The following is a 25969-nucleotide window of genomic DNA, read 5'->3' on the forward strand; positions in this document are numbered from 1 at the left end:
GGGGTCAAAAAGGAGAGCCCCTACTTTTGTACACCGACAGGAGCCCTCGGGTCTGGGCCACACATAAGCGCGATGCGTTGTTGGGCCAGGCCCAGAACGGTGCCCGGGCAGGTGGGGTAGATTTTTACCGTAGTAACTGTTTCGTCCGCTGCGCTTCCCCACGACCCGCGTTGAACGCGCGACATGGAGGATTGTGTGTGACGTGGGGGTCATGCGTGGGGCGGTTCCCACACGCATGCGTCACATCGTAGTTAATGGGAAAGGAGTCGGCCCGTGCCTTCCCCGTAAAAATGAATAACCGCGGGCGCGCTGCTCATTTACCCCCTGCGTATTCTTCAATCTCGGAACCGTCGTCCCCTTCTCCTTTCTTCCCAAGCTTTCGCCTTTGCTCGCCGCCGCCGCGTCTTCGCCGTCCTTTGTCTTCTACTTCTCGCAGCCACCATGGCCCCCAAAACCAGCAACAAAGGCAAGGGAGTGGCCAAGGACGCCGGGGCGACGGAACCGCTGGAGAGCGAGTTGGCGGCGCGACGGACGCAGCTCGCCTACTTCCCCTCGACGGTCAACATGTTCGAACTCCGGGACTACTTCAAGCCCCTATGGGGGTGCAAGACGGGGGGGGGGAGACGACGGGGCATCCAGCCACGCGCGTCATCCCCGCCAATTGCGCCGAGGTCGCCCCGAATCGGTACCCGTTCTTCGTCGATTACTTTTCTTGCGGACTTTGCTCCCCTTTCTCCGATTTCTTCATCGATATCATACACACATTTGGCTTCACCTCCTGGATTTTACTCCAAACGTCATGACGTGCATGGCTCCGTTCGCCCATCTCTGTGAGGGCTTCACCGGAGTTCTTCCCAACACGGCGCTCTTCCGCCATTATTTTTACCCTCGCATCCAAAAGGGAGGCACCATTTCTGGTTGCGTCGCCTGGATCCCAAGGTCCAAAGGGACGTACCCGGAGGGCGCCCAGATGGAGAGGTGGGAAGAATGGCGGGGCCGGTGGTGCTGGATTGAGGAGGACGACCCACAGGAGTTCTGCCGGGTCCGCCAGCCGCCGCCGGTTCATAGGAACGACTGGGGCGACGTCGACGCCCAGGATGACAAGCTCAAGATCGCCACCACCAGGATCCACTGCCTCATCGTTGTCGGGCTTACCCTGGAGATGATTGGGGCCGATTTCCTCCACCGCTGAATCACTCCTCTGCACAATAAGGGGAGGTCGGCTTGCCTCTTCCAGAACGCGGCTGACATCATGAGGCTTCGCCCTGGCCTCAATCACAACTTCACGATGATGGGGCATGCTCACTTCTGCCAGCGGATCTTTCAGCTCGATGTGAACCGCGATGACAGGGCCGAGAGGTCCGGCAAGGCTGCGAAGGCCGGCAAGGTCGTCAAGGGGCCCTTGTTTGGGTTGCCGGCGGGGGTGGTCCCGCTGAGCAACAACTCGCGCCAGACCGACATCATTGCCATGATGCCGGACTGCAACGCGCACGGTCCCGTCCCAAACTGGGCCGCGCCGCTGGAGGAGCAGGTGCAGGAGTTTTTTGACAACTTGGCGGAGGTGTATGTCCGGAACGAGCCGCTGCTCATCTAGGACACCACTCAGGCAAAGCTGGACTACATCGCCGCCAGGGCGGCGGAGGCGGAGCTCGCCAGGCAGGCCGGCAGCGCTGGCGGCATGGAGGACGAGGTCGCAGCAGCCGCGGAGGAGAAGGAGCTCGCCTAGTGGGTGGAATCCGCTGGAGAGGCCAGCAGCGCCGGCACCGCGGCCCCTCTCATTGAAGATGTGCCCGACGAGTCGTCAGAGGAGGAGGAGGAGGAGGAGGAGGAGGCCGAGGCCGTCGACCCTCCGGCCACGAGGAGAGGGCGAGTCCTGCGGCGGGCCAGCTCCAGCAAGCCGGTCCGACCCGGTAGGGACGCACGGCCTCAGCAGGCCCAAGAGGGGTCCACACGCCAGACAAGGGCTGCGGCGGCGAGGAAGCTAGTGAAGGCCGCGGTGAAGAAGAAAGCAATTGCCTCCTCTTCATCCAAGCGGGGCCAGACCCCACCTTCTTCCCCCCTCCGGCAGACGTTGATGTGGAGGTCGTCTTTGACTTCGGGTCCCTCAGCCCAAGGAGGAAGAGGAAAGCAGCAGAAGAGGAGGTGGAGGATGAGTAAGTGTCTTGTTCCCTTTTGTCATCTCCGTCTCCTCAAACTGTGCCGCTTATCTTGGATTGTTTTCATTTTTGCAAGGATGTGGAGATGCTGGCCCAGAGGGTGAAGAGGGGCAGGTCCTCGGCAGGTGGCCAGCCCCCGGCAGGCACCTCGAGGGCGCCACTAGTGGTGGTGAGCAGCCCAGACAGCAGCCCTCGGAGCAGGCCCCAGCATAAGTTCACCACTCGCCCCTCGTCGACATGTGTGTTGGGGGGTATGAGTCACTAGTGCTGACCTTGCCGAGATCGTAGGAGGAGGACGGCAGCAGGAGTAGCCACTGAGGGCCAGCCCCGACGTGCCGCCCCCATCGACCACACCGCCTTGAGGGGCGTCCCCAGCAAGGGCATCAAGCACCGATCCCATGCACATAGAGGAGGAGGAGGCGAACTTGGGCGCCGGCGGCTCCACCTCGGCGCCAGATGTTGGCGAGAAAGGGGCTACTTCTTCCCAGCCCGGCACGGGTACATCATTCGCCTCTCATCCCTGCCCTTTCTTCTTGTTTTTGAATCTTAGTCTTGGCTTCGCCTTACCCTCTTCTCGATATCCAGATCCTCCCTCGGCGGACCGGGAGGACATAGACACCGTTATCAAGGATGTCGCCAAGGACGCCGTGGCGGAGGCCGAGAAGATCACCGCCGAGGAGGCCGCCAGGGGTGCGGTTGAGGATGCCGCCAAGGGGCCTTCCGGGGAGCCCGGCAAGGCTGCTGCCGAGGAGGCCGGCAAGGGGCCTGCCGGGGAGGCCGGCAAGGCCGCTGCCGAGGAGGAGGTGGTTGATGACCAGCCTTCCTACTCCGCTGCCTCTGGCTCTGGCAGGTATCTGAAGGTGAGCGACGACCTTTTCGTCCACCTTCCAGGGACCTCGAGCTCCAGGGCTCCCATCGAGGGAGAGGTGTTCGACGAGGAGGTGCTTGCCGCCACCGGGCTCGAGGTTGTTGACGAGCCGAGCACCGGTGGCGACGGTTCCCAGGAGGAGCGACTTCTCCAGGCCATGGGCGCCAGCTTTCGGAAGCTCCAGGCGCTCCACCGCGCCCGCCTAGACAAGGCCAAGTCCAGGATGGCAACGGTGGACAAGGCGGAGGCGGACCTCAAGGGACGCGTCGCCGAGACGCAAGCTTGGTTCCGCCAAGCTTGTGAGGAGCTGAAGGCCACCCAGGACGAGCTGCCCAAGCGTGAGGTGGAGCTCACCATGAAGCGGGCCGACATTGAGAAGGCCCCGGAGATGTCGAAGAACCTGGCCGCCGAAGCCGAGGCCGCTCGAACCCAGCACCAGGCCGCGCTGAACTCCCAAGAGGAGGACCTTGCCGCTCGCGAGGAGAAGCTCGCTGCAACGCTCCACGGCAAGGACGAGGAGGTGGAGAAGCTCGTTGCGCAGCGGACCCAGGAGCTGGAGCAGAGGCACAGGGAGGCACTCAATGCCCAGGCTCTTGTTCACACCGGCAAGGTGAAGGAGCTGGAGGTGGAGCGGGACGGGCTGAAAGACCAGGTCCTGAAGCTGTCCAAGGAGAAGGACACGCTCAACGACACTCTGATTGAGGCGCAGGGCGCGGTCCTCAGCAAGGCTGGGCAGCTTTCCGAGGCCAACAACTCCATCAAAAACCTCAAGCTGAAGTTGGAGGGTCTCGAGGGGATGCTGTCGGAGGGCAAGGCCCGGGAGGAGACCCTAGCCAAGGACCTGGAGGCCGAGAAGCAGCTGCGGAAGAACGAGACCGCCAACCACAAAGACTTTGTGGAGGGTGAGAATCGCTGGGTCGGGCGCCTCAAAGGCGTCGCCGGCAGGATCACCACGCAGCTGGCTACCATGGGAATGCCAAATGTGAGGTACACCCCGGAGCGCAACGTGAGCCCCAACGCCAAGCTGACCCTATTCTTCGAGGGTGTCTTCGGGGCCCTGGAGCAGCTCCACTCCAATCGGGCAGCCTCCCTGGCCGATGAGGCCCGGAGGCTTTGCCGGGGTGCCATGACCAAGGTCCTCACCAAGGTGGTGCACTGGAATCCTGACCTCGACTTCGACGCCGTGCTAGAGAGCTTGCCGGAGGATGCGGACATCACGACACTCAAGGAGCGTATCAAGCCCATCATCAGCCGCATTGATGGAATCCAGAGGGTGGAGGGCTAGCGGCGGGATTAGGAACCCCGTTTCTCAATGCCGCTGTAGGTTCATGACCTAGACAATTTCTATCTTTATTTAGAACCGCGGCAACAACTGATGTAATATAACTCTGCAGTACTTTTGATATGATGCATGTTATCTTCCTGTTCGATCTTCATTTGTATGTTCACCCTATGTTGACCGGGTAGGCTTGCCGGCGCGTAAACCCAGGGTGGCACGTTGAGGACGGATCCCCAATGGCCTGCCGGGTGTGCTTGCTGCCGGGTGAACCACCTTACCGCTCTCAACGCGGCCGCTCGAACTGTCGAGCTAGACTCGAGTCAGAGTCGAGAGCATTGCCAATTGCGGAAGGCCACCCTGCCGCTCTCGACGCGGCCGCTTGAGCTGTTGAGCGGACTCGAAACAGAACAAGGGCATTGCCAATTGCGGAAGGGCCCCTTTGCGTGCAGGTTTTCCATACATAGCGCAGGACCTTCGAGGATAATAGCCTTATATACAAAAATAAATTGCTCAAAGTTTCACATGACTTAGCCTTTCTGTCGTTGCAAGGACGCCCACCGCATCTGCAGATGGTGCCATTAGGCTTGGTCGTCTTCTTCCTTGGAACGACGGCGACGATGGAGTCACTGCTCCGATCAGACCAGATTTCCACATCTGCGCCCCCCTACCTGGCGCACCAAAGATGTCGGTGGAAACGACACCTATGGAATCACTGGGATCCCTTCTACGGTTGGCAAGCGCGAGGTTGTGCAAAGAGCGGGTCTGACAGGAAGCACACGGATCGTTTACCCAGGTTCGGGCCGCGAAGATGCGTAATACCCTAGTCCTGCTTTGGTGGATGTATTAGAGTGTTGTTGTGTTCTTTAGCTAGCTACGGGGTGTAACTTGCCCAAAAGATCCGAATCCCTCTCCTGGTCGCCTCAGGCCTCCTTTTATAGGCAAAAGGGGTTGCCACAGTGGCACACAGGAGGTGGAAAGGTCTACAATTGATAAGCCTATCCTCTGGGACCGTCGGACAAACACATTTAATGCGTTGCCGACGTGTCCCTCTCGCTTTATCGGGGACGGCAAGGAAGCACATCCCAGCTATCGCCGCCTCGCCTGGCTTTGACACGCGCCCGAGCTGACGAGGCCTTGCGGTGCCATGTTGGCTGGCTGCTGGGCTGGCGCGGTGGTGGAGCCTTCACGAAGGGTCGCATGCCACCACGCAGGTGCTTGCCGAGTCGGTGTAGAGGCCACCCGTCGCCACGCAGGTGCCTGCCCAGCTGGTTGAGCTAGCAGCTGCTTGGGGACGGCGGTGGGGCCTAGCTGTGGCCCCGCTGATGCCCTCGGCAAGGGTCTTGCCGTGTGGCGTTGCAGTCGTCCCCCGCAAGGCGCTTGCCGGGGGTCTTGTGGATTTCCTCGGCTAGGATCCCGCCGAGGGTCGCCGTCTTCTGGTCCTCATCTGATCCTGTGTATTTATGATCTTCACAAGGATCTGCATGCCACCACGGAGGCGCCTCCCGAGCCCTGGTACTATGTGCTTGACGGTGTTGGAACCCTTGGGCTCAAGGGTGGTGCACTCTGCTGACGTTAGGCAAGTTGCCCTGACAAGGCTCTTGCCGGGGCTGCGGAGGCCGCCCCGGCAAGGGCCTTGCCGGGGGCGTCCACCTCGCCCTCTTTCTCTTTGTGTTTCTAGTCTTCGCGTTGCCTTGGTTGTCTTGTGCTTCAGCTTCTCTCCGGCTTCCCTCCTCTGCCCTGCTAAGTGTGGCCGCGGCGTGCGGCTCTGACTGCCCGTGCACAAGTAAAGGGGTCAAAAGGAGAGCCCCTACTTTTGTACACCGACACCATGCTCCTCCTCCTTCCACATCCCACATGCCCCGACAGCCGGCGCGAGCGCGACACCTTCCACCCAAATCACCCTAAGCCATGGTGCACGTAGTATAGCCGGGATCTCAAGGAGCATTTGGCAGCAGAGAAGCAAATCGCGGCCGCACGCGGATGAGGTCATGGTGGCTGCCATTCGTGCCGACCCCTAGATCTTGGAGGAGCACCTTGCCATTTGCTAGCTATGCCGGTTAAGCATGCTCGGTTTACCCGTTGTGTGTGTTGCTCCTGCCTTTCCTTCACAAATTCTAGTGAATTGTGCTATCTAATTTTACCATGCAATCTGTTGATCTACTGTATATGTTCTATATGTCGTGCAGTGTGGTGCTCACTTATTAACTATTTTGTTAATTAGTTGTCGTCTTCAGTTAACTGTTTGGTTCAATTCTGCAAATGTGATGTTCAATTCTTCAAGTTGCAATTTTGTATTGTCTCCCATGTGAGAAATAAACGAATTATCTTTTAAAAATTACATGAGAAACGAATACAATTGCTATATTTCCAAGTTTTCAAGCATGCTTGGTTTGGTTATACATTGTGCAATGTGATGCTCAGTTAACGTTTGGTTCATTTGTGTTGTGGTGTTTAGTTAACTGTTTGGTTCAATTCTGCAATGCGATGTTCAATAGTTGTGGGTGCATTCTGTTATTGTATACCATGTGAGGAATAAATTGAATTTGGTTGTAGTAAATACATGAGAAACAAATACAATTTCTACAATTGGCTGTAGTTAACTGTTTGCTTAACTGTCTGATCTTCTATTAGGAGTATGTTATATTGTGCAATGTGGTGCTCAGTTAATGTTTGGTTCATTTGTTGTGGTGTTTAGTTAACTTCTTGGTTCAATTCTGCAATGCGATGTCCAATTGTCGTGTGTAGAATTTTGTATTGTTGTGCATGTGAGGAATAAATCAAATTTGGCTGCACTTAATACATGAGAAACATATACAAGTGCTATATTTCCTAGTTCTCAATCATGCTTGGTTTGGATAAATGGGTTTTCTCTGTGACTTGAATTAATCTGATGAATCTGCAATGTGCTTATTTTTCATCAACATATTTTACTGATAGCATGTGAACCCTTACTTAACCTGATGACTAACTACCTTATATGTGTTGCAGGGAAACAATGGGAAGCACTGAGGTTTACAGTCGAGGTTAGCACATGCATGGTCCGTTCTCTAATAGCACATTATTGTGCAATTGCAGGAACCATTCTAATATTTTGGTTTTTAACAATTTGGTCTTGCACATGTAGGTCCTACTGTGAGAGGTTTTGACCCACTGTTCGACCCTTTTTGCATATGGGGAAATAAGTTGTCCATGAATATCAATCAAACAAGAAACTCAGAAAGATTGTTAGGATAAAGAAATTAGCGACAAAAAACAACATGATCTTTGTCTGCACAATGAAGAAGACATCAGTTTACTACAAGATGGTACTAACTATTATACCTTGCCTTTTTTCTTCCTTTTCCCCATTTCCAATATAGAGAAGATACTTATGCACATCCTTGTTTTCAGGCCTTTCTAAAGCAGTTCACTGATGATTACCTCTCAAACCACCTCTACGGTCAGGAGGCGAGGAAGGTTTTCATACAACACCCACAGTTCAATATTGAAGTGTTCCTGAAGAGGACGAAGGACGCACGGTCAATCATCTACAGGCACTGGCCTAAAGTTGCAAAGACCTTCAACATGAAAGAAGGCTCAATATTCGCCTTCCGCTTTAGCAGTTTTCCAGATGAGATGCATCTGTCTATATACCGTCTATGATGCTAATTTCGAAAGGTTCTACATTTTGCATGTGGAACTTGGTGCTGGTGCAGTTGTGTAATGGGGTAGCTGAGTGCTGAAGCTATATCATGTCGTACTCTGATGTATTTTAATTATGAAATTCTGCTTCCTTAATATGGAAATGAAATATATTGTGTGCTTAATATGAATGTCAATTAGATTAATAAATGGATTATTAATAATAGGGCAATTAGCCTGCTAATTGTGAATTAGCCTGCTAATTGGGTTTTGATATTGCAAACAATTATTGAAAAAATACTGTGGGTGATGACCTCAGGCAACGCACACAGTTTCTAGGAATAAACCGTGTTGGATCAATGGACAGTCACACACAACTTTCTCTTGAAAACTGTTTGCGTTAGGCCACCTTGCGCAAATGTTTACCACATAAAAACTGTGTGTGATGGACAGCCTTTGCCACATAGTTTCTTCTACGGACCGTGTGTGATACATTCAATAACGCAAACGATTTAACAGGAAAAACTATGTGTGATGTACCTGTGAACGAATACGTTTTCCTTGGAGCGACTGTGTGGGATGTACATACGAACGAAAACGTTTAGCGGGGGACTGACTGTGTGGGATGTACTTGCGACCGGAAACAATTTTGCTTGTATAATTGTATTTTTTAGCTCTACTGTATGTATTTCCGTATTTGAGCGCTCGCCGGTCACACACAACCTCATTTTGCCGAGCGTGTGTGCCAGGAGGGCATATCCCCGACGGTTTCTGGGTCGTGTGGGAAGGACCCCCTATCGCCCACACTCACTTGGTGACGGTTCCAAATGCCATCGCGGAAAGGGGTTAAAAACCGTTTGTTTAGGACCGACGCGTACCAGTGAAGGCTGACTTTCAAAATCATCTCAGCTATCTGCCCCCCATTCAAGTCCTCAAAAGGACTATTTCCTCAGCGGATGAGAAGGGCGAAGCTGCTGTTATAGATGAAGGCACTCATTTAGTGGATGGACAGTTTCGTAAAGCTACATCATATTCCACCAATGATGACTCTGCAACACAAGATTCTGCCGCAAAAGCCTCAAAGCAAAATCCTCAAGCTACTGCTCCGCGTGTGATGACTGATCGTGAGCTTCTCCTCGGTCTTCATCAGAAGGTCGACCGCAACCACAAGTGGGTCAAGCGTCAGTTTGATGCAATTCTTCAGAACATGACAGTCCACTACAAAAAAGTACACTTCCGTGATGATACGTGTTTGTCACAGTAGGTCACGTTTTCTGTCATGCATGTACATCCATGACGATTTTATGACAAAATCAAGATAGTCATACCTGTGTTGTCGTAGAAGTGTTCCATGAGATTACCAAAATTATCATCACGGAAGTGTCCACTTCCATGATGATAAATTGCGCGTCATAGAAGTGTTTTCGTCAAGGGTGACCTACACGTGGCATCCACCATAACAGGTCGCCATTAAGCTATCAGGTTCGGTTTTGGATCCGATAACCCGTTAACAGCCCGAACCAAATACAATGGCGTCCCACCCTCCACCTCCACCTCCTAAACCCTAGCCACCCTCAACGTCGGCGATCTCCATTCAACCGTGGGGTTGGTCTTCTGATCCGCTCTTTCGCTCCTGCGTCCTTCCCTCTTTCCTCTGGTTGTCATCTCCATGGCGGTGCATGCATCAATCTCTCTGGGGTTGGATTTTCCCCCGGAATGGCTCTTTCACAGGAGATCTGGCGTTCTTTCCGGAGGTCGTTGCAACCTTCAGAGAGATCTGGTCACTTCATCATGGTGGTTTCATTTGCCTGGAGCTCTTTTCGTTTGGATGAGGATAATGTTGGTCTCTCCCTGGAAGCTGCCATTGGAGGTTATTGTTCTGCGCTTAAGGTATCTTGCCTACGTGATCGTGTTTTCTCCTTTCATGTCTCATGCAAGCAGGTGGTTTTTTATTCTGCATCAAAGATCCTTTGTTTGCGATCAGTTTAAGTGTTTGTTTCATCTCTGGGGTCAAGGGGGACGTGATTGGGAGCAAGAGTTCAAGCGCTGGCAACTTGAATGCCAGCAGGAATGGACCTTAGTCAGTCCTTCCACGACTAGGGCTAAGCTAGGTCTGTTAGCTATGCAAAAAAAACCTGGCCAAATCTTCCCTCAAGTCCAACAATAGATCCAAGAAGAAGCTTAGGTTTGCCACCTTCATTAACTATGAGGCGTGCAAAGGCTATCATTATCCAGCTTCTTCACAGGATTTTTTAACAGTTCGGGAGGCTGGTTATTCTGTCGATTCCGATGAGGAGCCTCCCTCGCCGGAGATGCATACTCCCTCACCGCCGGTGGCCATCCGTTTTGGATCTTTGCCACCTTCCCCGGAATCGGAGCGTTCGGTTTCTAGCAACCCCGGATCTTCTGGGATTTTCAAAATTATTGTTGGTCTGAATTTCACGGGCTCAAAGAATTTTCCTATTGATCTAGACGACGCCAGCCCATCTAGTCCAGACCCCACGGGCCCAGATACTGTCAATGCCCCAATTGACATATCTGATGATGATTCTAAGGATTTTGGTTCCCAGGCCGTTGATATTCCCTCCCCTCGGAATATTGCACGTGACTTGCAGAGTTTTCATGAGATGATTGAGGAGCTCGCAGCTAGGTTTTGGGACTGCCAAAATTGTTTGGGTATGGCCCACACTTCAGAAACCTGCACTAACAAAGTTCGGTGCCGTAAGTGTTTTTGGTCTAGTCACATTAAAAAAGATTGCGTCCGCCAACCGCTCGAGTCGTCCATCTGGGTGCCCAAAGTCCCATCGCCAGGTTTCATTTCTCGCGCCCGAGTAGAGCTCCTTGCCTCTCCGGCTTCCAATCCATCGCAACAGCCCAAAAAACCCCAATCTGCTCCTCCTCCATTGCCGCCGCCACCGCTGCAATATCCAGTTGCCTCTCCCCCTCCGCCTGATCTTTCAATGGCGGTCTACGCTCTCGACCCATGGCGCTTTCTTCCTGCTGGTTACGACATCATCATCGGCGGTGGGGACAGATTGCCGCGCACTTTCTTCACCGCCCATCAGCCACCTCCTCGGATGCATGAGCAGTTCATGGTGGCTATTGTTGAGCATGTGCCTCCTGCTCATATGGTGGCCATCAGACGGGAGCAGGTTCTTCACTTCATCACCCAGACTCTGCATATTCCGATACGTTCTGCTCAGCCATGGGTTCATGGAGTTGGTCTCTTTGAGATGGAAGACCCAGTCGTCGGAGGATCCTTTACTATGCATCCATCGTTTCCATTGGGCTTGAATGAGGAGGGCGCTGAGTTATTTGTTAGATTTATTCCACATGATCGTGGTGAGGGGTTTCGGGCTTTGCATGGCTATCGTACTGGTTGGTTAATGGTCATCGGCATACCACTAGATTATCAGAATACTCAGGGCCTTGCGGATGTGGTGGGAACTTTTGGTCAGCTTCATTATTGGAATCATAATGAGCGTCGTCTTGCTCGCTCCCTTGTCAAAGCCTCTTTCCCTGACAATGGTCTGGTTCCTCGCGATGTTGTGTTCAGGGAGTTTGCAAATTGGGGAGGAACGATTGTTTCTTGGGCATCTGCCTGCTATATTATTGATGCTGAATTTTCTGAGGCCATGATCGATGCGGATGAAGACCCGATGCCCCTGGATGGTAACCCACATCCAATGCCTTGAGAAAACCCACCACAACCATTTTGGGATATGCCGCCTTACCCAGCTCTGGGTTGGAATGTTGTTCCTCTGAATAATCAGCTACAGCAGCAAGGTTTGAATGGTTGGGACGCTAGTGCACAGCATGATGAGGGCTGGGGCCCCTGGGAGGAGCATGATCAAAATCAGCCTATGGAGAATGCGCCGGAGGGCGCGTAGAACAAGGAGGAGGTGGATCAGAATTCAGTGGTCATGGATGCGCCATCTTTTGGTTCTTCTGGTTCAGTCCCGCAGAGGGAGCAACAAGATCTGAACATTGAGGTTCAGCAACATTTGCATCAGCATGTGGTGGACCCAATTCAGCTGGGTATTGTACGGGTGGTTTACGGGCCGGTTCTGCCACCCTAGATGATCTGGGAACGCACCTTCCGCATGATGCTGCCAGAGATTGTTTCATTCAAAATCCTCTGTTCTCCTTCTGTGTCAGTGCTCCCACCTTTTGTGCTGCCCCTGCGCTTTTGGCCCTAGGAGCTCGAAATGGATTTTATCTCCAAGATGGCCTATGCTGGTTTCTTCTCCTCTACTGTCCAAGGTCCCAAAAAGAGATCTTCAGTTGTTATTGAACCAATCCAGCCATAGTTGCTCCCCTCACCAGATGCTGACCAGCCTAGCCAGGAGGTGCAGTTTATTGAACCTGAGAAGCTCAGTTAGGAGGTTCAGTCTGCTGATTTTCACTTTCATGCCCAGACCCCTCCAGTTCTAGGCAAACGCACGTCAAGCAGAGCTCGCAAGTCTTTTCAGCTTATGGCTGCAGAACCAGACTTCTCTACCTGTCGGATCACTCGCAGCTGTGCCAAGGCGACAGGATACAAACCAACCTCCGCTATCCCGATGAAATCTTCAAGCTTACGTCATCCTCATGCCAAGAAGCAGCGGATTCCCGCGCCGGCTCCAGTTGGAGATGATGCTGCGCTTCCACCACCTACGCCTATCCCTTTTATGCAGGAGCTAGGAGCTGCATTGCAGATCCCTCCTGAAGAACTTACTGTGGCAAAGCTTATGGCTGGCCCTGAGTCTGTTGATTCCAACAAGTCTTCCAGTGACAAGTGATCTTACTTGTTTCTACTGTAGGAGGGTCCGGGGACCTCATTTATTTTGGGCTGTTTTTATCTCTGGCTACTATGTTTTGGTTATGTCTGTGGATTGTCCGAACTTTGTCCTACTCTGCTACTCGTACTGTTATGCGGTTTTGAGTTTTGTCTTCTATTATGCGTGTGTTCATGGATAGTACATCTTTTCGTAATTGGCGAGTTCTATGTTAGAATGTGCGAGGGCTAAACTCTGACGACAGACAAAGAGATGTTAGAGCTAAGATTGAGGAGAGTAAATGTGCTATCATCTGTCTGCAGGAAACTAAGTGTGAGCATTTTGATCTGAGAGCGATCCGCGCCTTTTGTCCCCGTAGGTTTGATAATTTTGCTTTTTCTCCATTTGTGGGAGCGTCAGGTGGTATTCTGGTTATTTGGAATTCGACAGTTTTCAGTGGCACCCTGGTGGATGTGCAGCGTTTTGGCGTGATTATCTCTTTTAAATCGGTGCATAACTCTGAATTGCGCACTTTGGTGTCTGTCTATGGTCCTTGTCAAGGGCCTCTATGAGATGAGTTTGTTCATTGGTTGTATAATCTTTCTATTCCACATGACCAAAACTGGCTCCTTCTTGGTCATTCTAATTTCACCAGATCAATGGATAATAGGAACAGACTAGGGGGAGATGTCAATGACATCTTCTTGTTTAATGAGATCATTGGCCACCTAGGTTTGCTTGAGTTGCCTTTGAAAGGCAGAGCCTACACATGGTCTAATATGCAGGAGCAGCCCTTCATGGAACAATTAGACTGGTTTTTTACAATTGCAGACTGGATAACTGCATATCCTAATACAGTGGTGCTGCCTTTGGCAAAAACCTCCTCTGATCATGTGCCTTGTGTTGTGTCAATTGATACCATCATTCCAAAATCCAAAGTCTTTTGTTTTGAAAATTTTTGGCTTGAAATGCCATGTTTTTTCGAATGTGTGAGGAATTCGTGGGAGGCACCTGTTGTTGCTGGTTTGTCTGCACCTGCCACCCTCTCTATCAAATTCAAGAGATTGAGATTTTCCCTTAAGCGGTGGAGCACTAATCTTTCCTCTTTAAAGAGGCTTGCTTCCAAATGCTCTGAGGTGGTTTTGTACTTTGATTCTTTGGAACAAATCAGACCTCTGACCAGACCTGAGTTTAGTTTCAGGAAAATTGTCAAGCTACAGTATGACAGACTTCTGAAGCTACACCACATATACTGGAAGCAGAGGTGCACTATTCGATATATCTTGGTGGGGGATGAGAATTCCAAGTTCTTCCATGCTATGGCCTCTGAGAGACTCAGACGTAATTCGATCTCTTGTTTGCAGAGAGAGGATGGTTCTTCAGTTAGTGAGCATGATCAAATGGCAGGTATCTTATGGAATTCCTTCAAGTCTAGAATGGGCAAAGCACAGGGTATATCCATGGGATTTGACCTCCCTTCTCTTATTCAACCTGTCCAAGGGCTTGAGGATTTGGTTGCCCCCTTTTCTGATGAGGAAATCTCTGTTGTGCTCAAGGATCTGCCCACTGATCGGCCACCAGGTCCGGACGGTTTCAGTGGTATGTTTGTCAAAGGATGTTGGACAATTATTGTGAAGGATTTCAGACAGTTAGTTAAGGAGTTTTATGAAGGGAAGATCAGCCTGCAGAACATCAATTCTTGCTTCATCACACTCATTCCCAAAATGTTGGCGCCCCTGTGCCCCAACGATTTTCGGCCAATCTCATTAACCAACACATGTGTCAAATTCCTAACAAAATTGCTGGCTAATAGATTGCAGAAGGTCATCCTCAAGTGCATTCATAAGAACCAGTATGGTTTCCTTAAGCACCGCTCAATTTAGGATTGTTTGGCCTGAGCTTTTCAGTATATCCATCAATGCAAGCAATCCAAGAAGCCTATTATTATCTTAAAGTTCGATTTTGCTAAGGCCTTTGATACGGTGGAGCATGAGGCCATTTTAGCTCTTCTTACTGCTAAAGGATTTCCTCCCAAATGGATTGGCTGGGTCAAGGAAATTCTGTCTTCTGGTGACTCTCAAGTGCTCCTCAATGGTCTTCCTGGCAATCATTTCAAATGCAGGCATGGGGTTCGGCAAGGGGATCCTTTCTCCCCACTTCTTTTTGTTTTGGCAGTAGATCTTACAGTCTATTGTTAATAAGATGTTGCTGGATGGCCATCTCACTCTTCCTATTGAGTGTCATGACCCTGATTTTCCCATCATTCAGTATGCTGATGATACAATCTTGATTTTACCCGCGGATGAGGCTCGGTTAGTTGCTCTGAGAGATATGTTAGATGTTTTTGCTGCCTCCACTGGCCTAAGAGTTAATTTTGCAAAATCCATGATGGTCCCTATAAATGTCCCAGAGGCTAAAGCTATCAGGCTTTCTCAAGTTTTCCAATGTTTCCTTGGAACCCTGCCGTTCACCTATCTTGGTCTTCCTTTGGGCACTACTAAACCCACGATCCAGGATTTGATGCCCCTAGTGGATTCAGTTGAGAGGCGTGTAACAGCTAGTTCTGCAATGTTGAATCAAGGTTGCCGGCTTCAGTTGCTGAGATCTGTTCTTTCTTCCATGCCCATATATTTTCTATGCTCTTTGTCCATCCCACCTGGCATCATCAAGCAGTTGGAACGAATCATGAGACAATTCCTTTGGAGAGGGAACTCTGATACTCCTAGGCAATCACTTGCAGCGTGGGACTTGGTTTGTAGACCTAAGGATAAAGGTGGCTTGGGTGTTATTAATCTGCATCTTCAGAATCAAGGGCTTCTCATTAAGCACTTACATAAATTCTACAATAAGGATGATATACCATGGGTATCCTTGTTGTGGAATTCATACTATGATGGAGTAGTCCCCCAAGCCACTATCCTTTATGGCTCATTTTGGTGGAAAGATATCTTCAAATTAGCTGATAACTATAGAGCCATAGCCTCTACTTTGGTTAATAAGGGAGATTCGGTTTTGTTCTGGTCTGATGCTTGGAAATTGGATGGTTCTACTATGCCTTTGAGACAACGACTCCCACGGTTGTTTTCTTATGTTCTGGATGATAAGATCTCTGTGTCTGATTTTATTGACAGTCAGAACAGAGCCTCTTTTTTCCAGCTGCCTATCTCCCAACAAGCTGCAACTGAATTGGATTCCCTCATTTCTTGGGTTGATAATTTGCAAAGGGACCCCTATGCTAATGATGTTTGGTCTTGGGTTGGACCTTCTGGAGCTTACATGTCAAAGAGCTACTATACCATTATGCATTCTCACATGCCCACTACTGAGCCTTGCAAATGGTTATGGAGCAGTCGATGCACGCTAAAAATTAAGGTTTTTGCTTGGTTGTTATTCTTCGACAGACTCAACACCAAAGACCTGCTCGTGAGGAGGCATTGGCGTGCTGCTGAGGAAGATAATCTTTGTGTATTGTGCCATCAGCATACATATGAGGATCGCCAGCACTTGTTCTTTTCTTGTAACTTTAGTACCAGAATTTGGAATTATCTTCAGATTGACTGGTCTGGTGGCTCAATGTTCATCAAAGCATTTCTTTGGCCAGGCAGAGATTTGCTAAAAGCTTCTTCTTTGAGGTGGTCTTCACGGCGGCTTGGAATATTTGGATTCTTAGAAATGGCAGGACCATCAGAGGGGAAAGAGCTACTTTTAGTGCTTGGCGTTGTAAATTTGTACATGATTTAACTTTGCTCTCTCATAGAGTCAAGGCTCATGTTAGACCCCACCTTTTACAATGGTTGGAGGGGCTTCATTGAGCAATGTTCTGTATAGGTAGGTATAGGTAAGCTTGGCCACCCTTGCCTTACTCTTTGTAGCTTTAGTTTTGTACAGCTGACTTGTTTTGGACTTTTTCTATTTTGGAATAAAAGACTGTGGGCTGTGCCCTACAGTAGTTAGTAAAAGAAACAACCCGGAGCAATGGGGATTTTCCACGTGTAAAATTCTCATTGGCCAGAGGAAACAGGTGTTGGCTCGCCGTTGGGACAGATGTCATCCACTCATTGGACAAGAGGCGCCTATGATACATCGACATGTGGCACAGCCCCATAGAGGCCCATTCCGGTGAAAAGGCCGGCCCGTTTGACTTGGTCAAAAGGTAACGGGCCGGCCCATGGAAAGCCTGTTAATGGCATGTTCGTATATCGCCCATTTACGGACCGCTAACTCCCGGCCCGTTACGTCCTATCGGAATTAAGCCCAGTAGCTTCATCTGGGCCGTCCAATATGATTCCAGCCCGTTGTTACTTCCAGCCCATGTATGGCCCATGATGTCTTTTGGCCCATATGAGGCCCTTCATAACTCTGGGCCCAATAAAGGCCCGAGATGAAACTGGCCCATAATGAACAGTGTATCGCTTTATACCCATTAACGGCCCATTATACCGTCGGTCGTTTCCAGCCCGTGTTAACTTTCAGCCTTCTAAGGGCCCATTTATTCTTGGGCTAATTTCTAGAATTCGGTTAGTTAAGGTCCGTTATTGGCCTGTTCCTTTTGTGGGCCAAATTCAGCCCGTGGTTACATTGGGCCCGTTTGTGGCCTGTTAACCCGTTGGCCTGTTTTCATAGTGTTATCAAATACGGTCTGTTATGGTCCACGAATAGTACGGCCCATGTTTGGAGAAATGATTATATGCCCCGTAGAAGGCCCATGGACCCCACAACCCATAGAAGACCAATGGACCCTACGGCCCGTAGAAGGCCCATGGATCATAAGGCCCGTAGAAAGTCCATGGATCCTACGGCCCGTAGAAGGCCCATGGATCCTATGGCCCGTAGAAGGCCCATGGATCCTACGGCCCGTAGAAGGCCCATGGATCCTACGGCCCGCAGGAGGCGCATGGTTACAACAGTCTATGTGTTACCATGATTATTGTGGCCTAGTTATCAAAAATAGGTTATTGTGGCCACTAGAAAAACGCGGAAAAAGAACTGCAGTGACTACAAGCAAACAACTAAACAAGGCAATAAGGAAATAAATAAGCAAGCAACTAACGCTAGCCTATTACAGCTATTACACATATTACATCCACTTGGCATCATAGTTCGCCACCAGTGCATATATAGGGAATAAAGCAGCATATTACATACACTGGCCGTCAAAATTGGCCATAAGTGGAAATAAACGCGGCAGCAAAACAAGAGCATAACTAAAACAACTTCAGAAGAGCTCAACAAACGTTATCCTGGGTATCCACCATGCAAGCAATAAGCTTAGCAAGCTTATTAGCTTTGTCTTGTTTGGCGCTAAAATCCTCCAACGCTTGCTGTTGCACTAGAAAGTATGCATCTGAATGCTCCAGGGACTTCCGCAGTCCTTCCACTTCTTGTCGCAGCACAACTGATCGATGTCTTTCAGCTTGTAGTTGAGACTCAAGAAACCGAACTGATTCAGACAGTGAGTCTGAATAGCTTGTGCAAGCAGTAGTGGCCAGTAACTCGAACACTAAACCAAGACAGGACTTTGGGGTTGTCTCACTGTCTTCAAGATAGTCTTCCTTAGCTGCATTACTTCCTTTACCATTGCTTAATAAGGCACTCTTCCCCAATATTCTGTCAGCATTCTAAAAGAAGAAACAAGCAGACACATAATAGGCTTAGCATGTACTAGTATATGAAACTCATTTCGGTGAACCAGTTCATTAGTAAGGTGGACAGGATTAAACTACCAAGTCTTCTATTGGCAAGTACTAGTACATAATAAAAGCATCAAACAAACATATATCTATGTCCTATGGTTCAAATCATATCAGTTCAAGACAAAGCAGCAGTGAAAGAATACAAAGCGTGGGAAACTATATGGCACAACTATTGGGGAACGTAGTAATTTCAAAAAAAAATCTACGCACACGCAAGATCATGGTGATGCATAGCAACGAGAGGGGAGAGTGTTGTCCACGTACCCTCGTAGACCGAAAGCGGAAGCGTTAGCACAACGCGGTTGATGTAGTCGTACGTCTTCACGATCCGACTGATCAAGTACCGAACGCACGACACCTCCGAGTTCAGCACACGTTCAGCCCGATGACGTCCCTCAAACTCCGATCCTGCCGAGTGTTGAGGGAGAGTTTCGTCAGCACGACGGCGTGGTGACGATGATGATGTTCTACCGACACAGGGCTTCGCCTAAGCACCGCTACAGTATTATCGAGGTGGACTATGGTGGAGGGGGGCACCGCACACGGCTAAGAGATCCAAAGGATCAATTGTTGTGTCTATGGGGTGCCCCCCTGCCCCCGTATATAAAGGAGCAAGGAGGGAGGCGGCCGGCCAAGGAGGAGGGCGCGCCAAGGGGGGAGTCCTACTCCCACCGGCAGTAGGACTCCTCCTTTCCTTGTTGGAGTAGGAGAAGGGAAGGGAGAAGGAGAAGGAAGGAAGGGCGCCCCCCCCTCCCTAGTCCAATTCGGACTAGTCCATGGGGAGGGGTGCGGCCACCCTTTGGGGCCTTTCTCCCCTTTCCCATATGGCCCATTAAGGCCCAATACGAATTCCCGTAACTCTCCGGTACTCCGAAAAATACCCGAATCACTCGGAACCTTTCCGATGTCCGAAAATAGTCGTTCAATATATCAATCTTTACGTCTCGACCATTTCGAGACTCCTCGTCATGTCCCTGATCTCATCCGGGACTCCGAACTCCTTCGGTACATCAAAACACATAAACTCATAATATAACCGTCATCTAACTTTAAGCGTGCGGACCCTACGGGTTCGAGAACTATGTAGACATGACCGAGACACGTCTTCGGTCAATAACCAATAGCGGAACCTGGATGCTCATATTGGCTCCCACATATTCTACGAAGATCTTTATCGGTCAAACCGCATAACAACATATGTTGTTCCCTTTGTCATCGGTTTGTTACTTGCCCGAGATTCGATCGTCGGTATCTCAATACCTAGTTCAATATCGTTACCGGCAAGTCTCTTTACTCGTTCCGTAATACATCATCCCACTACTAGCTCATTAGTTGCAATGCTTGCAAGGCTTATAGTGATGTGCATTACTGAGTGGGCCCAGAGATACCTCTCCGACAATCGGAGTGACAAATCCTATTCTCGAAATACGCCAACCCAACAAGTCCATTCGGAGACACCTGTAGAGCACGTTTATAATCACCCAGTTATGTTGTGACGTTTGGTAGCACACAAAGTGTTCCTCCGGTAAATGGGAGTTGCATAATCTCATAGTCATAGGAACATCTATAAGCCATGAAGAAAGCAATAGCAACATACTAAACGATCAAGTGCTAAGCTAACAGAATGGGTCAAGTCAATCACATCATTCTCCTAATGATGTGATCCCGTTAATCAAATGACAACTCATGTCTATGGTTAAGAAACATAACCATCTTTTATTAACGAGCTAGTCAAGTAGAGGCATACTAGTGACACTCTGTTTGTCTATGTATTCACACATGTATTATGTTTCCGGTTAATACAATTCTAGCATGAATAATAAACATTTATCATGATATAAGGAAATAAATAATAACTTTATTATTGCCTCTAGGGCATATTTCCTTCAGTCTCCCACTTGCACTAGAGTCAATAATCTAGTTCACATCACCATGTGATTTAATACCAATAGTTCACATCACCATGTGATTAACACCCATAGTTCACATCGTCATGTGACCAACACCCAAAGGGTTTACTAGAGTCAATAATCTAGTTCACATCGCTATGTGATTAACAACCAAAGAGTACTAAGGTGTGATCATGTTTTGCTTGTGAGAGTAGTTTAGTCAACGGGTCTGCCACATTCAGATCCGTATGTATTTTGCAAATTTCTATGTCAACAATGCTCTGCACGGAGCTACTCTAGCTAATTGCTCCCACTTTCAATATGTATCCAGATTGAGACTTAGAGTCATCTGGATCAGTGTCAAAATTTGCATCGACGTAACCCTTTACGACGAACCTTTTTGTCACTTCCATAATCGAGAAACATATCCTTATTCCACTAAGGATAATTTTGACCGTTGTCCAGTGATCTACTCCTAGATCACTATTGTACTCCCTTGCCAAAATCAGTGTAGGGTATACAATAGATCTGGTACACAGCATGGCATACTTTATAGAACATATGGCTGAGGCATAGGGAATGACTTTCATTCTCTTTCTATCTTCTGCCGTGGTTGGGCTTTGAGTCTTACTCAATTTCACACCTTGTAACACAGGCAAGAACTCTTTGTTTGACTGTTCCATTTTGAACTACTTCAAAATCTTGTCAAGGTATGTACTCATTGAAAAACTTATCAAGCTTCTTGATCTATCTCTATAGATCTTGATGCTCAATATGTAAGCAGCTTCACCGAGGTCTTTCTTTGAAAAACTCCTTTCAAACACTCCTTTATGCTTTGCAGAATAATTCTACATTATTTCCGATCAACAATATGTCATTCACATATACTTATCAAAAATGTTGTAGTGCTCCCACTCACTTTCTTGTAAATACGGGCTTCACCGCAAGTCTGTATAAAACTATATCCTTTGATCAACTTATCAAAGCGTATATTCCAACTCCGAGATGCTTGCACCAGTCCATAGATGGATCGCTGGAGCTTGCATATTTTGTTAGCACTTTTAGGATTGACAAAACCTTCTAGTTGCATCATATACAACTCTTCTTTAATAAATCCATTAAAGAATGCAGTTTTGTTTATCCATTTCCAGATTTCATAAAATGCGGCAATTGCTAACATGATTCGGACAGGCTTAAGCATAGATACGAGTGAGAAACTCTCATCGTAGTCAACACCTTGAACTTGTCGAAAACCTTTTGCGACAATTCTAGCTTTGTCGATAGTAACACTACTATCAGCGTCTGTCTTCCTCTTGAAGATCCTATTTAATCTCAATGGCTCGCCGATCATTGGGCAAGTCAATCAAAGTCCATACTTTGTTCTCATACATGGATCCCATCTCAGATTTCATGGCCTCAAGCCATTTTGCGGAATCTGGGCTCACCATCGCTTCCTCATAGTTCGTAGGTTCGTCATGGTCTAGTAACATAACCTCCAGAACAGGATTACCGTACCACTCTGGTGCGGATCTTACTCTGGTTGACCTACGAGGTTCAGTAACAACTTGATCTGAAGTTTCATGATCATCATCATTAACTTCCTCACTAATTGGTGTAGGTGTCACAGGAACCGGTTTCTGTGATGAACTACTTTCCAATAAGGGAGCAGGTACAGTTACCTCATCAAGTTCTACATTCCTCCCACGCACTTCTTTCGAGAGAAACTCCTTCTCTAGAACGGATCCATTCTTAGCAACGAATATCTTGCCTTCGGATCTGTGATAGAAGGTGTACCCAACAGTCTCCTTTGGGTATCCTATGAAGACATATTTCTCCGATTTGGGTTTGAGCTTATCAGGATGAAACTTTTTCATATAAGCATCACAACCCCAAACTTTAAGAAACGACAACTTTGGTTTCTTGCCAAACCACAGTTCATATTGTGTCGTCTCAACGGACTTAGACGGTGCCCTTCTTAACGTGGATGCAACTGTCTTTAATGCATAACCCCAAAATGATAGTAGTAAATCGGTAAGAGACATCATAGATTGCACCATATCTAATAAAGTACGGTTACGATGTTCGGACACACCATTACACTGTGGTGTTCCAGGTGGCGTGAGCAGTGAAACTATTTCACATTATTTTAACTGAAGACCAAACTCGTAACTCAAATACTCTTCTCCACGATCAGATCATAGAAACTTTATTTTCTTGTTACGATGATTTTCCACTTCACTCTGAAATTATATGAACTTTTCAAATGTTTAGACTTCTGTTTCATTAAGTAGATATACCCATATCTGCTCAAATCATCTGTGAAGGTAAGAAAATAATGATACCCGCTACGAGCCTCAATATTCATCGGACCACATACATCAGTATGTATGATTTCCAACAAATCTGTTGCTTGCTCCATTGTTCCGGAGAACGGCGTTTTAGTCATCTTGCCCAAGAGGCATGGTTCGCAAGCATCAAGTGATTCATAATCAAGTGATTCCAAAATCCCATCCAGCATGGAGTTTCTTCATGCGCTTTACACCAATATGACCTAAACGGCAGTGCCACAAATAAGTTGCACTATCATTATTAACTTTGCATCTTTTGGCTTCAATATTATGAATATGTGTATCACTACGATCGAGATCCAACAAACCATTTTCATTGGGTGTATGACCATTGAAGGTTTTATTCATGTAAATAGAACAACAATTATTCTCTAACTTAAATGAATAACCGTATTGCAATAAACATGATCAAATCATATTCATGCTCAACGCAAACACCAAATAACACTTATTTAGGTTCAACACTAATCCCGAAAGTGTAGGGAGCGTGCGATGATGATCATATCAATCTTGGAACCACTTCCAACACACATCATCACTTCACCCGTTAACTAGTCTCTATTCATTCCGCAACTCCTGTTTTGAGTTACTACTCTTAGTAACTGAACCAGTATCAAATACCGAGGGGTTGCTACGAACACTAGTAAAATACACATCAATAATCTGTATATCAAATATACCTTTGTTCACTTTGCCATCCTTCTTATCCGCCAAATACTTGGGGCAGTTCCGCTTCCAGTGACCAGTCCCTTTGCAGTAGAAGCACTTAGTCTCAGGCTTAGGACCAGACTTGGGCTTCTTCACTTGAGCAGCAACTTGCTTGCCGTTCTTCTTGAAGTTCCCCTTCTTCCCTTTGCCGTTTTTCTTGAAACTAGTGGTCTCGTCAACCATCAACACTTGATGTTTTTCTTGATTTCTACCTTCGTCGATTTCAGCATCACGAAGAGCTTGGGAATTGTTTCCGTTATCCCTTGCATATTATAGTTCATCACGAAGTTCTACTAACTTGGTGATTGTGACTAGAGAATTCTGCCAATCACTATCTTATCTGGAAGATTAACTCCCACTTGATTCAAGCGATTGTAGTACCCAGACAATCTGAGCACATGCTTACTGCTTGAGCTATTCTCCTCCATCTTTTAGCTATAGAACTTGTTGGAGACTTCATATCTCTCAACTCGGGTATTTGCTTGAAATATTAACTTCAACTCCTGGAACATCTCATATGGTCCATGATGTTCAAAACGTCTTTGAAGTCCCGATTCTAAGTCGTTAAGCATGGTGCACTAAACTATCAAGTAGTCATCATATTGAGCTAGCCAAACATTCATAACGTCTGCATCTGCTCCTGCAATAGGTCTGTCACCTAGCGGTGCATCAAGGACATAATTCTTGTGTGCGGCAATAAGGATAATCCTCAGATCACGGATCCAATCCGCATCTTTGCTACTAACATCTTTCAACATAATTTTTCTCTAGGAACACATCCCTCTAATCCTCTAACTGATCACGTGATCCATATCAACTAAACCATGTCCGATCATCACGTGAGATGGAGTAGTTTCAACGGTGAACATCACTATGTTGATCATATCTACTACAGGATTCACGCTCGACCTTTTGGTCTCCGTATTCCGAGGCCATATCTGTTATATGCTAGGCTCGTGAAGCTTAACCTGAGTATTCCGCGTGTGCAACTGTTTTGCACCCGTTGTATTTGAACGTAGAGCCTATCACACCAGATCATCACGTGGTGTCTCAGCACGAAGAACTTTCGCAACGGTACATACTCAGGGAGAACACTTATACCTTGATAATTTAGTGAGGGATCATCTTATAATGCTACCGTCAATCAAAGCAAGATAAGATGCATAAAAGATAAACATCGCATGCAATCAATATAAGTGATATGATATGGCCATCATCATCTTGTGCTTGCGATCTCCATCTCTGAAGCACCGTCATGATCACCATCGTCACCGGCGCGACACCTTGATCTCCATCGTAGCATCATTGTCGTCTCGCCAATCTTATGCTTTTACGACTATCGCTACCGCTTAGTGATAAAGTAAAGCATTACAGGGCGATTGCATTGCATACAATAAAGCGACAACCATATGGCTCCTGCCAGTTGCCGATAACTCGGTTACAAAACATGATCATCTCATACAATAAAATTTAGCATCATGTCTTGACCATATCACATCACAACATGCCCTGCAAAAACAAGTTAGACGTCCTCTACTTTGTTGTTGCAAGTTTTACGTGGCTGCTACGGGCTTAGCAAGAACCGTTCTCACCTACGCATCAAAACCACAACGATAGTTTGTCAAGTTGGTGTTGTTTTAACCTTCGCAAGGACTGGGCGTAGCCACACTCGGTTCAACTAAAGTTGGAGAAACTGACACCCGCCAGCCACCTCTGTGCAAAGCACGTCGGAAGAACCAGTCTCGCGTAAGCGTACGCGTAATGTCGGTCCGGGCCGCTTCATCCAACAATACCGCCGAACCAAAGTATGACATGCTGGCAAGCAGTATGACTTATATCGCCAACAACCCACTTGTGTTCTACTCGTGCATATAACATCAACGCATAAAATCTGCCTCTGATACCACTGTTGGGGAATGTAGTAATTTCAAAAAAAATTCTACACACATGCAAGATCATGGTGATGCATAGCAACGAGAGGGGAGAGTGTTGTCCACGTACCCTCGTAGACCGAAAGCGGAAGAGTTAGCACAACGCAGTTGATGTAGTCGTACGTCTTCACGATCTGACCGATCAAGTACCGAACGCACGGCACCTCCGAGTTCAGCACGCGTGCAACCCGATTATGTCCCTCGAACTCCGATCCAGCCGAGTGTTGAGGGAGAGTTTCGTCAGCACGACGGCGTGGTGATGATGATGATGTTCTACCGACGCAGGGCTTCGCCTAAGAACCGCTACAGTATTATCGAGGTGGACTATGGTGGAGGGGGGCACCGCACACGGCTAAGAGATCCAAAGGATCAATTGTTGTGTCTATGGGGTGCCCCCTGCCCTCGTATATAAAGGAGCAAGGGGGGAGGCGGCCGGCCAAGGAGGAGGGCACGCCAAGGGGGGAGTCCTACTCCCACCGGGAGTAGGACTCCTCCTTTCCTTGTTGGAGTAGGAGAAGGGAAGGGACAAGGCGAAGGAAGGCAGGGGGCGCCCCCTCCTTAGTCCAATTCGGACTAGTCCATGGGGAGGGGTGCGGCCACCCTTTGGGGCCTTTCTCTCCTTTCCCGTATGGCCCATTAAGGCCCAATACGAATTCTCGTAACTCTCCGGAACTTCGAAAAATACCCGAATCACTCGGAACCTTTCCGATGTCCGAATA

This window comes from Triticum aestivum, chromosome 5D (genome assembly GCF_018294505.1).
Source record: "Triticum aestivum cultivar Chinese Spring chromosome 5D, IWGSC CS RefSeq v2.1, whole genome shotgun sequence".
Classification (NCBI taxonomy): Eukaryota; Viridiplantae; Streptophyta; class Magnoliopsida; order Poales; family Poaceae; genus Triticum; species Triticum aestivum.